Consider the following 14,119-nt stretch of genomic DNA (forward strand, 5'->3'; position numbering starts at 1 on the left):
GAATGCTAGTGCTAACAAACAGTCAATGGCATTAATGCGATAATGAGAGCACTTTCGGTTGACCTAAAAAAACGATATTAAAAAACCAACAATATACGTGCTGTTATACCTGGTTAGAAAGCTTATGCTCTCAGCTACTGAATAAACGAATTTTCAAACAAGCCAGACTTTGCGTGTTTGCATGCTAGTGCTAACAAAGAGCGAATACGTTTAATGACATGATGACATAGCTTTCGGTTGACCTAAAAAAACATATTAAAAAAACAAAATAGACGTGCTGTTATACCTGGTTAGAAAGCTTATGCTCTCAGCTACTGAATAAACGAATTTTCAAACAAGCCAGACTGTACTGAAAACTGGAACAACGCCGTCAACAGCACGTGTGCAGCAGCTTCAGGTCCGGTCTAACTCCAGAAATTTTGGTCGGCTAACACGTAGTAGGCTATCCTGTGTCTATGAGTTCGTATCTAAGGTAACAGATTAAACTCTGAATTGCAGCACAGTTAAATGTTTTTATTTGAATGGTAAAAATGAGCTGAACTTAACGTAAAACCATAAATCAATCACATTAATCTCCCTAGCCCTGTCTTGCTTTTTAAAATGGAGCGGTTGTGCAGTGCAGATATAACGTTTTTCCAAGACCCTCTGAAGTGGCCAGCTAGCTTTATGATTCGCCGTCACTCGTCACAGCATACCGTGAGTAAATCGCTGATCTCAAGTATTGATGAAGGGTTAATTTAGCTCTGAATACGTGTGTTGCAAATGAACTCGTTGCCGTGATGTTATATCATGTATACCATACTATGTCTCTGCTCATGCTACAGAAACTGTTCGCTCCGTTCAGCACAAAGTTGACTTTGCGTTGGCGGCAACCACACATCACAATTTCTGCAGGAATTGTCTAGTGTGTTCTAGGCAACTACTATTATTTCACATTTATTATTATTATTCAACACTTTTTTTCCACCATTTTTTGGACCGCTACTCCTCCCAGAGTTTTCACACCACATACACGTGCCATATGTCAAAATGACCGGCTTCTTTGGGAATCGTGTGCTATTACTTTGTGGAAAGTTTCGCTGCACGGTTTTTGAGAAATATTAATTTTTATGCCCAATTTTTCCCCATAGAGATGAATGAGAGGTGACGTCATTCATATGCGAACGGTGAAGTTACAGCTTGGTCGCTTAGCACACGTGATGCGGTCAGCTCTACGTCTCAGCAGCAGGATAGGAAAGCTGATTGCGGAAGTGAAAGAACGATATTCAAATGAAAAATTACAAATGAACAACGCTGTCACTAGGTATATCAAAAAACATATGGCTTAGGCATAACCAGAAGTCCTCAATAATAATAGTATTTCACGAGACATTACGCTAATCGTTGACGACGTTTCGTCACATGCAGCGTCTTAGAATGCTAGTGCTAACAAACAGTCAATGGCTTAATGCGATAATGAGAGCACTTTCGGTTGACCTAAAAAAACGATATTAAAAAACCAAAATAACGTGCTGTTATACCTGGTTAGAAAGCTTATGCTCTCAGCTACTGAATAAACGAATTTTCAAACAAGCCAGACTTTGCGTATTTGCATGCTAGTGCTAACAAAGAGCGAATACGTTCTATGACATGATGACATAGCTTTCGGTTGACCTAAAAAAACGATATTAAAAAAACAAAAATAGACGTGCTGTTATACCTGGTTAGAAAGCTTATGCTCTCAGCTACTGAATAAACGAATTTTCAAACAAGCCAGACTGTACTGAAAACTGGAACAACGCCGTCAACAGCACGTGTGCAGCACTTCAGGTCCGGTCTAACTCCAGAAATTTGGGTCGGCTAACACGTAGTAGGCTATCCTGTCTATGAGTTCGTATCTAAGGTAACAGATTAAACTCTGAATTGCAGCACAGTTAAATGTTTTTATTTGAATGGTAAAAATGAGCTGAACTTAACGTAAAACCATAAATCAATCACATTAATCTCCCTAGCCCTGTCTTGCTTTTTAAAATGGAGCGGTTGTGCAGTGCAGATATAACGTTTTTCCAAGACCCTCTGAAGTGGCCAGCTAGCTTTATGATTCGCCGTCACTCGTCACAGCATACCGTGAGTAAATCGCTGATCTCAAGTATTGATGAAGGGTTAATTTAGCTCTGAATAGTGTGTTGCAAATGAACTCGTTGCCGTGATGTTATATCATGTATACCATACTATGTCTCTGCTCATGCTACAGAAACTGTTCGCTCCGTTCAGCACAAAGTTGACTTTGCGTTGGCGGCAACCACACTTCACAATTTCTGCAGAATGTCTAGTTATTTGTTAGTCTATTTATTGCACTCATTTTAGTGTGGTGCCTTAGGGCAACTACACTATTATTATTGCTATTATTAGTGTGGTTGCCTTAGGCAACTACACTATTATTATGCCATATTATTATTATGTGGTGCCTTAGGCATACACTATCTTTGCACATTTTATTTGGTCCTAGCCAGCTACCTCCAAGTTATTGCACCACATATCACGTGATATGTCAAATGACGCTTGATGGGAACTATACTTTGTGAAGTTGGTTGCACGTTTGAAATTAATTTTTATATTTTCCCTAGAGATGAATGGAGTTACCTTGGATGCACTACATGCTTCTGCTTTGCACTATGTATTATCAATGCTGGTCTCTAGGGCAGACTACTGTTTTAGATTGAACATATTCATTATGGGAAATTGCCACAAATGGCAATACCTCATTGATTAAGTTTGCACATATTGAATCATCTCTGATTATTTGATTATTTATACTTGACCGTTTTCACCATTCCGTCTTGGACTCAGTGACCTCAACCAGAACTCGCACCCTATACATTGCAATAGCATCGACGCCTAGAAATAACGAATTTAAACAATAGTGGACGTTGCGTGATACTGGTTAGAAATTTGCATCTTCGCTACTGGAAATTTTTCCAAAGATTCAAGGCCGACTTTCGTTTTGCATGCTCAGTCTCACAAGCGTACGTTCTATGACAGGTGTTCAGACATAGCTTTCGGTTCTGCCTAAAAAATGAAACATTCAACAAAACAAAAATAGGGAATGCCTGGTTAGAAATCTCTGCTCTGAGCTAGCGAATCTATTCCATGAGTAGACACTGTCCTCTCTGATGTCGATGTTATATTTCAAACTTTGAACTTTTCATAGAGACTTGGCATCATGGATCGTAACTAGAACGGCTAGAACTCTAGAAACCTCCACAACCATGAACTACTAACGATAAGGCTAGAACTCTGCAACCTGCACCTAATCTCCCTAGCCCTTCTGCTTAAAGCCCAGCACCCTGATCATTGCAAACTAGCAAACCCCTATGCACGCCTTATACTCCATAGCAACCATGAGATAACCATCAACCCAGGAATACACCTAGACTCCTAGAAACGTGCCTTCAAATGAACCGCCTATGTAGCTAACTCACTAGAATACCTAGCAACCGCCTAGAACAACCTGTCAACCCTTAGCAACCCATAGCACATTCCTAGATGCCTGCAACACCCTACAACCGCCGAAACTTCCAGTTAGCACATTACGGTCCTAGCAACACCATTAGCAATTATCTCATAATTAGACTATATAGCAATCCACCCTAGCTACCCCCATTTAGCAAACACGCAATAGAACTCCGATATGGAATTGCATTACGGAAAGCCGTTGAAAAATTGAATTGCAACCTAGAATCCATGAAGCAAGTCACCTGATGCAAACACTCTCGCAACCTGCTAGGTCACATCCATAGCAGCCACATATCGCACCACCATACAACCACTAGAACTCCTATGAAAAGCCACTGCAACATCTAGCAACGCCTCATTGATCCTAGCAGACCTTCCTAGGCAATCACCCTGCACCCCTAGAAGGCCATTAGCAACCAACTATGCAACACCCTGATAAACTGCCTAGACTCCATAGCAGCAATCGCCTAGAACCCTAGCAACCACCTAGAACTCCTAGAAACCACCTAGCAACACCCTAGCAACGCCTATAACTCCATAGCAACCACCTAAGCAACACACTAGCAACGCCTAAACTCCATAGCAACCACCTAGCACACCTAGCAACCACTAGAACTCCATAGCAACCACCTAGCAACATCCTAGCAACCAACTCGATAAACCCTAGCAACCCCTAGCAACACCTAGCAACCACCTAGAACTCCATAGCACACACTAGCAACACCCTAGCAACCGCCTAGAACTCCATAGCAACCACCAGCAACACCTAGCAACCGCCAAATCCATAGCAACCACCTAGCAACACATAGACTGTCCTAGAACTCTAAAACGCACCTGAACCATAGCAACCACTAGCAACTCCTAGCAACCAACTCTAGAACACTAGCAACATCCTAGCAACCCTGACTCCTAGCAACCTAGCAACACCTAGCAACCACCTAGACTCCATAGGCAACCACTTAGCAACACTAGCAACGCCTAGCTCCATAGCAACCACCTAGCAACCTGCCATAGAACTGCCTGAACTCCATAGCAACCACCAGCAACACTAGCAACACCTAGAACTCCATAGCAACACCTGCAACACCATAGCAACGCCTAGAACTCCATAGCAACCACCTAGCACACTATAGCAACCACCTAGATACTCCATAGCAACCACCTTGACATCCTAGCAACCACTTGAATCCACTACAACCCTAGCAACACCCTAGCAACGCCTAGGAACTCCTGAGCAACCACTCTAGAACACCCTAGCAAACACTAGAACTCCATAGACACATAGCAACACCCTGAGCACAGCCTGCTCATCACCTTGAGACACCATAGCACGCCTGACATCCATACACCACTAGCAACCCTACAAACCTAGCAACACAATCATAGCAACCACCTAGCAACCCTAGCAAGCCTAGAGCCTTGACTCCATGCAACAGCCTAGCAACCCCTAGCAACCACTAGAGTGATCCATAGCAACCACCTAGTCAACACCTAGCAACACCCTAGCAACCACTAGAACTCCATAGCAACCCTAGCAACCCTAGCAACGCCTAAACTCCATAGCAACCACCTAGCAACACCTAGCAACCACCTAGAACTCCATAGCAACCACCTAGCAACACCATAGCAACCACTGAAACCCTAGCAACCCCTAGCAACAGCCTAGCAACCACCTAGAACTCCATAGCAACCACCTACAAACACATAAGCAACCACCTAGAACTCCATAGCAACCACTGCACACCTAGCAACACCATAGCAACTGCCTAGAATTCCATAGCAACCACCTAGCAACACCATAGCAACTGCCTAGAACTCATAGCAACCACCTAGCAACACCCTAGCAACCACCTGGAACACCATAGCAACCACCTAGCAACACCCTAGCAACCACTTGGAACCCATAACAACTGCCTAGCAACACCCTAGCAACCACCTATAACTCCAAGCACCACCTAGCAACATCCTAGCAACCACTTAGAATACCCTAGCAACCCCCTAGCAACCACCTGAACTCCATAGTAACCACCTAACAACACCACTAGCAACCACCTGGAACACCATAGCAAACTCCTGAAAACCCTAGCACCGCTTAACGCCTAGCAAACACCTAGCAACACCATAGCAACCATCTAGAACCCATAGCAACCACCTAGCAACACCCTAGCAACCACCTGGAACACTATAGCAACCACCTAGCAACACCCTAGCAACATCTGGAACACCATAACAACTGCCTAGCACACCCTAGCAACCGCCTAAACTCCATAGCACCCCAGCACACCTTTAGCAACACCCTAGCAACCACCTAGAACTCCTAGCAACCCCTAGCAACACCTAGCAACGGCCTAGAACTCCATAGCAACCACCTAGCAACACCATGCAACCCCCTAGAACTCCATAGCAACCACCTAGCAACATCCTAGCAACCACTTCGAATACCCATAGCAACCCCTAGCACCCTAGCAACTGCTATAACTCCATAGCAACCACTTAGCAACATCCTAGCAGCCACCTAGAATACCCTTGCAACACCCTAGCAACCCTATAACTCCATAGCAAATGCCTAGCAACACCTAGCAACCCTTGAACTCCATAGCAACCACCTAGCAACCCTAGCAACACCTGGAACACCATAACAACTGCCTAGCACACCCTAGCAACCGCCTAGAACTCCATAGCAACCACCTAGCAACATCCTAGCAACCACTGAGCAACCCTAGCAACACCCTAGCATCGCCCTAGCAACCCTGCAACTCTGCAACACCCTAGCAACCACCTGAACCCTAAGCAACCCTAGCACCACCCTAGCGCCACCTAGATTCCATGAACCACCTAGAACTCCATAGAACCACCTAGAAACCCACCCTAGCAACTGCTCAGACACATAGCAACACCACACTGCACCCTAATAGCACAAACGCTGCGGGCAACCACACCACACTGGAACATCCATAAAAATTCACCTAGCAACCTACCCTCAGACACCACAACACTGCATATGTCAAATCACCATAGCAACGCTATACTTGTGGAAAGATTCCTTTGAAAAATTTGAAACACCTGGAACCCATAGCAAACACTAGCGAACACCTTTGAGCACACTCAAACTCCTAGCACCCTTTGAATCACAATGCCCCTGTCTCTGCAACACCTACTCAACACTCCTAGAGAACTTTCCGGCATTCACCTAGCAAAAAGAACCCCTAGAATAGCCATAGCACCCTGGGCAAATAGAGATCCATTGTCACCATGGAGATCACCCAGCACCACCTGCCCTATTGACCGATTTAGATATCATAACTTGAACACTGTCCATAGAACCTAGGTCACGTACACATGGACTCCATAAACAGACCTAGCAACCACCTAGAACTCCATAGCAACCACCTACAACACCCTAGCAACGGCCTAGAACTCCATAGCAACCCTAGCAACACCATAGCAACAACCTAGAACTCCATAGCAACCACCTAGCAACATCCTAGCAACCACTTCGAATACGAACCTAGCAACACCTAGCAACCACCTAGAACTCCATAGCAACCACCTAGCAACACCCTAGCAACCGCCTAGAACTCCATAGCAACCACCTAGCAACACCTAGCAACCGCCTAGAACTCCATAGCAACCACCTAGCAACACCCTAGCAACACCCTAGAACTCCAAGCAACCACCTAGCAACACCCTACACACGCTAGCAACACTAGAACTCCATAGCAACCACCTAGCAACACCCTAGCAACGCCTAGAACTCCATAGCAACCACCTAGCAACACCATAGCAACTGCCTAGAACTCATAGCAACCACCTAGCAACACCCTAGCAACCACCTGAACCCATAGAAACCACCTAGCAACACCCTAGCAACACTTGGAACACCATAACAACTGCCTAGCAACACCCTAGCAACCACCTAAACTCCATAGCAACCACCTAGCAACATCCTAGCAACCACTTAGAATACCCTAGCAACCCCCTAGCAACACTGACCATAGTAACCACCTAACAAACACTAGCACACCTGAACCAAGCAAAGCCTGCAACACCCTAGCAACCGGCTTTAACGCCATAGCAACACCTAGCAACACCATAGCAACCATCTAGAACACCATAGCAACCACCTAGCAACACCCTAGCAACCACCTGGAACACTATAGCAACCACCTAGCAACACCCTAGCAACAATCTGGAACACCATAACAACTGCCTAGCAAACACCTAGCAACCGCCTAAAACTCCATAGCAACCACTAGCAACACCCTAGCAACACCCTAGCAACCACCTAGAACTCCATAGCAACCACCTAGCAACACACTAGCAACGGCCTAGAACTCCATAGCAACCACCTAGCAACACCATAGCAACCACCTAGAACTCCATAGCAACCACCTAGCAACATCCTAGCAACACTTCGAATACCCTAGCAACCCCCTAGCACCCTAGCAACTGCCTATAACTCCATAGCAACCACTTAGCAACATCCTAGCAGCCACCTAGAATACCCTTGCAACACCCTAGCAACTGCCTATAACTCCATAGCAAATGCCTAGCAACACCCTAGCAACCGGCTATAACTCCATAGCAACCACCTAGCAACACCCTAGCAACCACCTGGAACACCATAACAACTGCCTAGCTACACCCTGGCAACCGCCTAGAACTCCATAGCAACCACCTAGCAACATCCTAGCAACCACTGAGCATACCCTAGCAACCACCTAGCAATGCCCTAGCAACCACCTGGAGCTCAATAGCAACCACCTGAAACTCCTGAGCAACCACCTAGCACCACCCTAGCGACCGCCTAGAATTCCATGAAACCACTTAGAACTCCATAGAACCACCTAGCAACACCCTAGCAACTGCCTCAGAGATCATAGCAACTACCTATCACTGTTCACTCCGTTCAGCACAAAGTCGACTTTGCGTTGGCGGCAACCACACTTCACAATTTCTGCAGGAATTGTCTAGTTATTATTATTATTCTTTCCGCCTGTTTTTTGGACCGCTACTCCTCCCAGAGTTTTCGCACCACATACACGTGCAATATGTCAAATCGAGCGGCTTGATCGGGAATGGTGTGCTATTACTTTGTGGAAAGATTGGTTGCACGGTTTTTGAATAATTTGAATTTTTGTGGGCAATTTTTCCCCATAGGGAATGAATGGCGGAATGTTCACCCTTGTGATGTCACAATGCTCTGTCTTCTCACCCTTGTTATGTCACAATGCCCTGTCTTCTAGCAGCAGTACTCTGGTCTCTCTCTAGATTTGAACATTCTGCCATTCATCTCTATGGGGAAAAATTGCCCACAAATTGTACAATGCCTCATTGGACATAGTAGAGAGTCCTTTGTCCATTGGTGTAGATCAGCCTTGCCCCCCTTCCTGATTGGCCGATGTTTGATATTTCATAACTTTTGAACCGTTTGTCATAGAGAACTATGGGTCGCGTCATTGGACTCAGTAAAGACTTAGAAACCCCCTAGCAACACCCTAGCAACCACCTAAAACACCCTAGCAACGGCCTAGAACTCCATAGCAACCACCTAACAACACACTAGCAAACACCTGGAACACCATAGCAAATGCCTGGCAACACCCTAGCAACTGGCTATAACGCCATAGCAACCACCTAGCAACACCATAGTAACCACCTAGAACATCATAGCAACCACTTAGCAACACCCTAGCAACCACCTGGAATACCATAGCAACCACCTAGCAACACCCTAGCAACAATCTGGAACACCATAACAACTGCCTAGCAACACCCTAGCAACCACATGGAACACCATAGCAACGACCTAGCAACACCCTAGCAACCACCTAGAACACCATAACAACTGCCTAGCAACACCCGAGCAACCGCTTAAAACTCCATAACAACCACCTAGCAACATCCTAGCAACCACTTAGAATACCCTAGCAACCGCCTAGCAACACCCTAGCAACACCTGAACCATAGCAACCACCTAGCAGCCTGCAACATAACCATAAAACTGCTATCAACACCTAGCAACCACATGGAACACCATAGCAACGACCTAGCAACCTAGCAACCACCTAGATCTCCATAGCAACACCTAGCAACACCTAGCAACCCCTAGCAACACCCTAGCAACCACCTAGAACTCATAGCAACCTAGCAACACCCTAGCAACCGCCTAGAACTCCATAGCAACCACCTAGCAACACCTAGCAACCGCCTAGAACTCCATAGCAACCACCTAGCAACACCTAGCAACCACCTGGAACCCAATACTAACCACCTAGCAACACCCTAGCAACCACCTAGAACTCCATAGCAACCACCTAGCAACACTAGCAACCGCCTAGAACTCCATAGCAACCACCTAGCACACACCTAGCAACCACTGAACCCAATACAACCACCTAGCAACACCTGCAACCACCTAGAACTCCATAGCAACCACCTAGCAACACCCTAGCAACTGCCTAGAACTCCATAGCAACCACCTAGCAACACCCTAGCAACACCCTAGCAACCACCTAGAACTCCATAGCAACCACCTAGCAACACCCTAGCAACGGCCTAGAACTCCATAGCAACCACCTAGCAACACCATAGCAACCACCTAGCAACATCCTAGCAACCACTTTGAATACCCTAGCAACCCCCTAGCAACACCCTAGCAACCACCTAGAACTCCATAGCAACCACCTAGCAACACCCTAGCAACCGCCTAGAACTCCCTACAACCACCTAGCAACACCATAGCAACCGCCTAGAACTCCATAGCAACCACCTAGCAACACCATAGCAACTGCCTAGAACTCCATAGCAACCACCTAGCAACACCATAGCAACCGCCTAGAACTCCATAGCAACCACCTAGCAACATCCTAGCAACCACTTAGAATACCCTAACAACCACCTAGCAATGCCCTAGCAACCACCTGGAGCTCAATAGCAACCACCTGAAACACCATAGCAAACACATAGCACCACCCTAGCGACCGCCTAGAATTCCATGAAACCACTTAGAACTCCATAGAACCACCTAGCAACACCCTAGCAACTGCCTCAGACATCATAGCAACTACCTACCACTGTTCACTCCGTTCAGCACAAAGTCGACTTTGCGTTGGCGGCAACCACACTTCACAATTTCTGCAGGAATTGTCTAGTTATTATTATTATTATTATTCCACCCATTTTTTGGACCGCTACTCCTCCCAGAGTTTTCACACCACATACGCGTGCAATATGTCAAATCGAGCGGCTTGATCGGGAATGGTGTGCTATTACTTTTTGGAAAGTTTGGGTGGACAGTTTTTGAAATATTTGAATTTTTGTGGGCAATTTTTCCCATAGAGAATGAATGGCGGAATGTTCACCTTTGTGATGTCACAATGCTCTGTCTTCTCACCCTTGTGATGTCACAATGGTCTGTCTTCTAGCAGCAGTACTCTGGTCTCTCTCTAGATTTGAACATTCTGCCATTCATCTCTATGGGGAAAAATTGCCCACAAATTGTGCAATGCCTCATTGGACATGGTAGAGAGTCCTTTGTCCATTGGTGGAGATCAGCCTCGCCCCCCTTCCTGATTGGCCGATGTTTGATATTTCATAACTTTTGAACCGTTTGTCATAGAGAACTATGGGTCGCGTCATTGGACTCAGTAAAGACCTAGCAACCTCCTAGAACTCCATAGCAACCCCCTAGCAACACCCTAGCAACCACCTAAAACACCCTAGCAACAGCCTAGAACTCCATAGCAACCACCTAACAACACACTAGCAACCACCTATAACTCCATAGCAACCGCCTAGCAACACCCTAGCAACCACCTAGAACTCCATAGCAACCACCTAGCCACACCCTAGCAACCGCCTAGAACTCCATAGCAACCACCTAGCAACACCCAAGCAACACCCTAGCAACCACCTAGAACTCCATAGCAACCACCTAGCAACACCCTAGCAACGGCCTAGAACTCCATAGCAACCACCTAGCAACACCCTAGCAACCACCTAGAACTCCATAGCAACCACCTAGCAACACCATAGCAACCACTTAGAATACCCTAACAATCCCCTAGAAACACCCTAGCAACCACCTATAACTCCATAGCAACCACCTAGCAACATCCTAGCAACCACCTAGAATACCCTAGCAACACCCTAGCAACCGCCTATAACTCCATAGCAACCGCCTAGCAACACCCTAGCAACCACCTAGAACTCCATAGCAACCACCTAGCAACACCCTAGCAACCGCCTAGAACTCCATAGCAACCACCTAGCAACACCCTAGCAACACCCTAGCAACCACCTAGAACTCCATAGCAACCACCTAGCAACACACTAGCAACGGCCTAGAACTCCATAGCAACCACCTAGCAACACCATAGCAACCACCTAGAACTCCATAGCAACCACCTAGCAACATCCTAGCAACCACTTCGAATACCCTAGCAGCCCCCTAGCAACACCCTAGCAACCACCTAGAATTCCATAGCAACCACCTAGCAACACACTAGCAACGGCCTAGAACTCCATAGCAACCGCCTAGCAACACCCTAGCAACCGCCTAGAACTCCATAGCAACCACCTATCAACACCCTAGCAACACCCTAGCAACCACCTAGAACTCCATAGCAACCACCTAGCAACACACTAGCAACGGCCTAGAACTCCATAGCAACCACCTAGCAACACCATAGCAACCACCAAAAACACCCTAGCAACGGCCTAGAACTCCATAGCAACCACCTAACAACACACTAGCAACCACCTATAACTCCATAGCAACCGCCTAGCAACACCCTAGCAACCACCTAGAACTCCATAGCAACCACCTAGCAACACCCTAGCAACTGCCTAGAACTCCATAGCAACCACCTAGCAACCCACCCTAGCAACCACCTAGAACTCCATAGCAACCACCTAGCAACACCCTAGCAACGGCCTAGAACTCCATAGCAACCACCTAGCAACACCATAGCAACCACCTAGAACTCCATAGCAACCACCTAGCAACATCCTAGCAACCACTTCGAATACCCTAGCAACCCCCTAGCAACAGCCTAGCAACCACCTAGAACTCCATAGCAACCACCTAGCAACACCCTAGCAACCACCTAGAACTCCATAGCAACCACCTAGCAACACCCTAGCAACGGCCTAGAACTCCATAGCAACCATCTAGCAACACCATAGCAACCACCTAGAACTCCATAGCAACCACCTAGCATAATCCTAGCAACCACTTCAAATACCCTAGGAACCCCCTAGCAACACCCTAGCAACCACCTAGAACTCCATAGCAACCACCTAGCAACACCCTAGCAACCGCCTAGAACTCCATAGCAACCGCCTAGCAACACCCTAGCAACCACCCAGAACTCCATAGCAACCACCTAGCAACACCCTAGCAACCGCCTAGAATTCCATAGCAACCACCTAGCAACACCATAGCAACTGCCTAGAACTCAATAGCAACCACCTAGCAACACCATAGCAACCACCTAGAACTCCATAGCAACCACCTAGCAACATCCTAGCAACCACTTCGAATACCCTAGCAACCCCCTAGCAACACCCTAGCAACCACCTAGAATTCCATAGCAACCACCTAGCAACACCCTAGCAACCACCTAGAACTCCATAGCAACCACCTAGCAACACCCTAGCAACCGCCTAGAACTCCATAGCAACCACCTAGCAACACCATAGCAACCGCCTAGAACTCCATAGCAACCACCTAGCAACACCCTTGCAACCACCTAGCAACACCCTAGCAACCACTTGGAACACCATAACAACTGCCTAGCAACACCCTAGCAACCGCCTATAACTCCATAGCAACCACCTAGCAACATCCTAGCAACCACTTAGAATACCCTAGCAACCCCCCAGCAACCACCTGGAACTCCATAGCAACCACCTAACAACACACTAGCAACCACCTGGAACACCATAGCAAATGCCTAGCAACACCCTAGCAACCAGCTATAACTCCATAGCAAATGCCTAGCAACACCCTAGCAACTGCCTATAACTCCATAGCAACCACCTAGCAACATCCTAGCAGGAAACCTAGAATACCCTTGCAACACCCTAGCAACTGCCTATAACTCCATAGCAAATGCCTAGCAACACCCTAGCAACCGGCTATAACTCCATAGCAACCACCTAGCAACATCCTAGCAACCACCTGGAACACCATAACAACTGCCTAGCTACACCCTAGCAACCGCCTAGAACACCATAGCAACCACCTAGCAACATCCTAGCAACCACTTAGCATACCCTAGCAACCACCTAGCAATGCCCTAGCAATCACCTGGAGCTCAATAGCAACCACCTGAAACTCCATAGCAACCACCTAGCACCACCCTAGCGACTGCCTAGAATTCCATGAAACCACTTAGAACTCCATAGAACCACCTAGCAACACCCTAGCAACTGCCTCAGACATCATAGCAACTACCTACCACTGTTCACTCCGTTCAGCACAAAGTCGACTTTGCGTTGGCGGCAACCACACTTCACAATTTCTGCAGGAATTGTCTAGTTTGTTACTATTATCTTAACTATTTTAAAGTGTGCATTGCCCCCAAAGTGGTGTTCAGGATATAATGCATAATCCCCC

General features: G+C 46.7%; 1 protein-coding gene across 6 annotated transcripts in view; it reads right to left on the reverse strand.

Annotated features, from left to right (window-relative positions):
• Positions 1-14,119, reverse strand: part of LOC135234817 (caM kinase-like vesicle-associated protein) — a 49,321-nt gene that overhangs the window by 5,652 nt on the left and 29,550 nt on the right. The window lies entirely within an intron of this gene.

Source organism: Anguilla rostrata, chromosome 11 (genome assembly GCF_018555375.3).
Source record: "Anguilla rostrata isolate EN2019 chromosome 11, ASM1855537v3, whole genome shotgun sequence".
Lineage (NCBI taxonomy): Eukaryota > Metazoa > Chordata > Actinopteri > Anguilliformes > Anguillidae > Anguilla > Anguilla rostrata.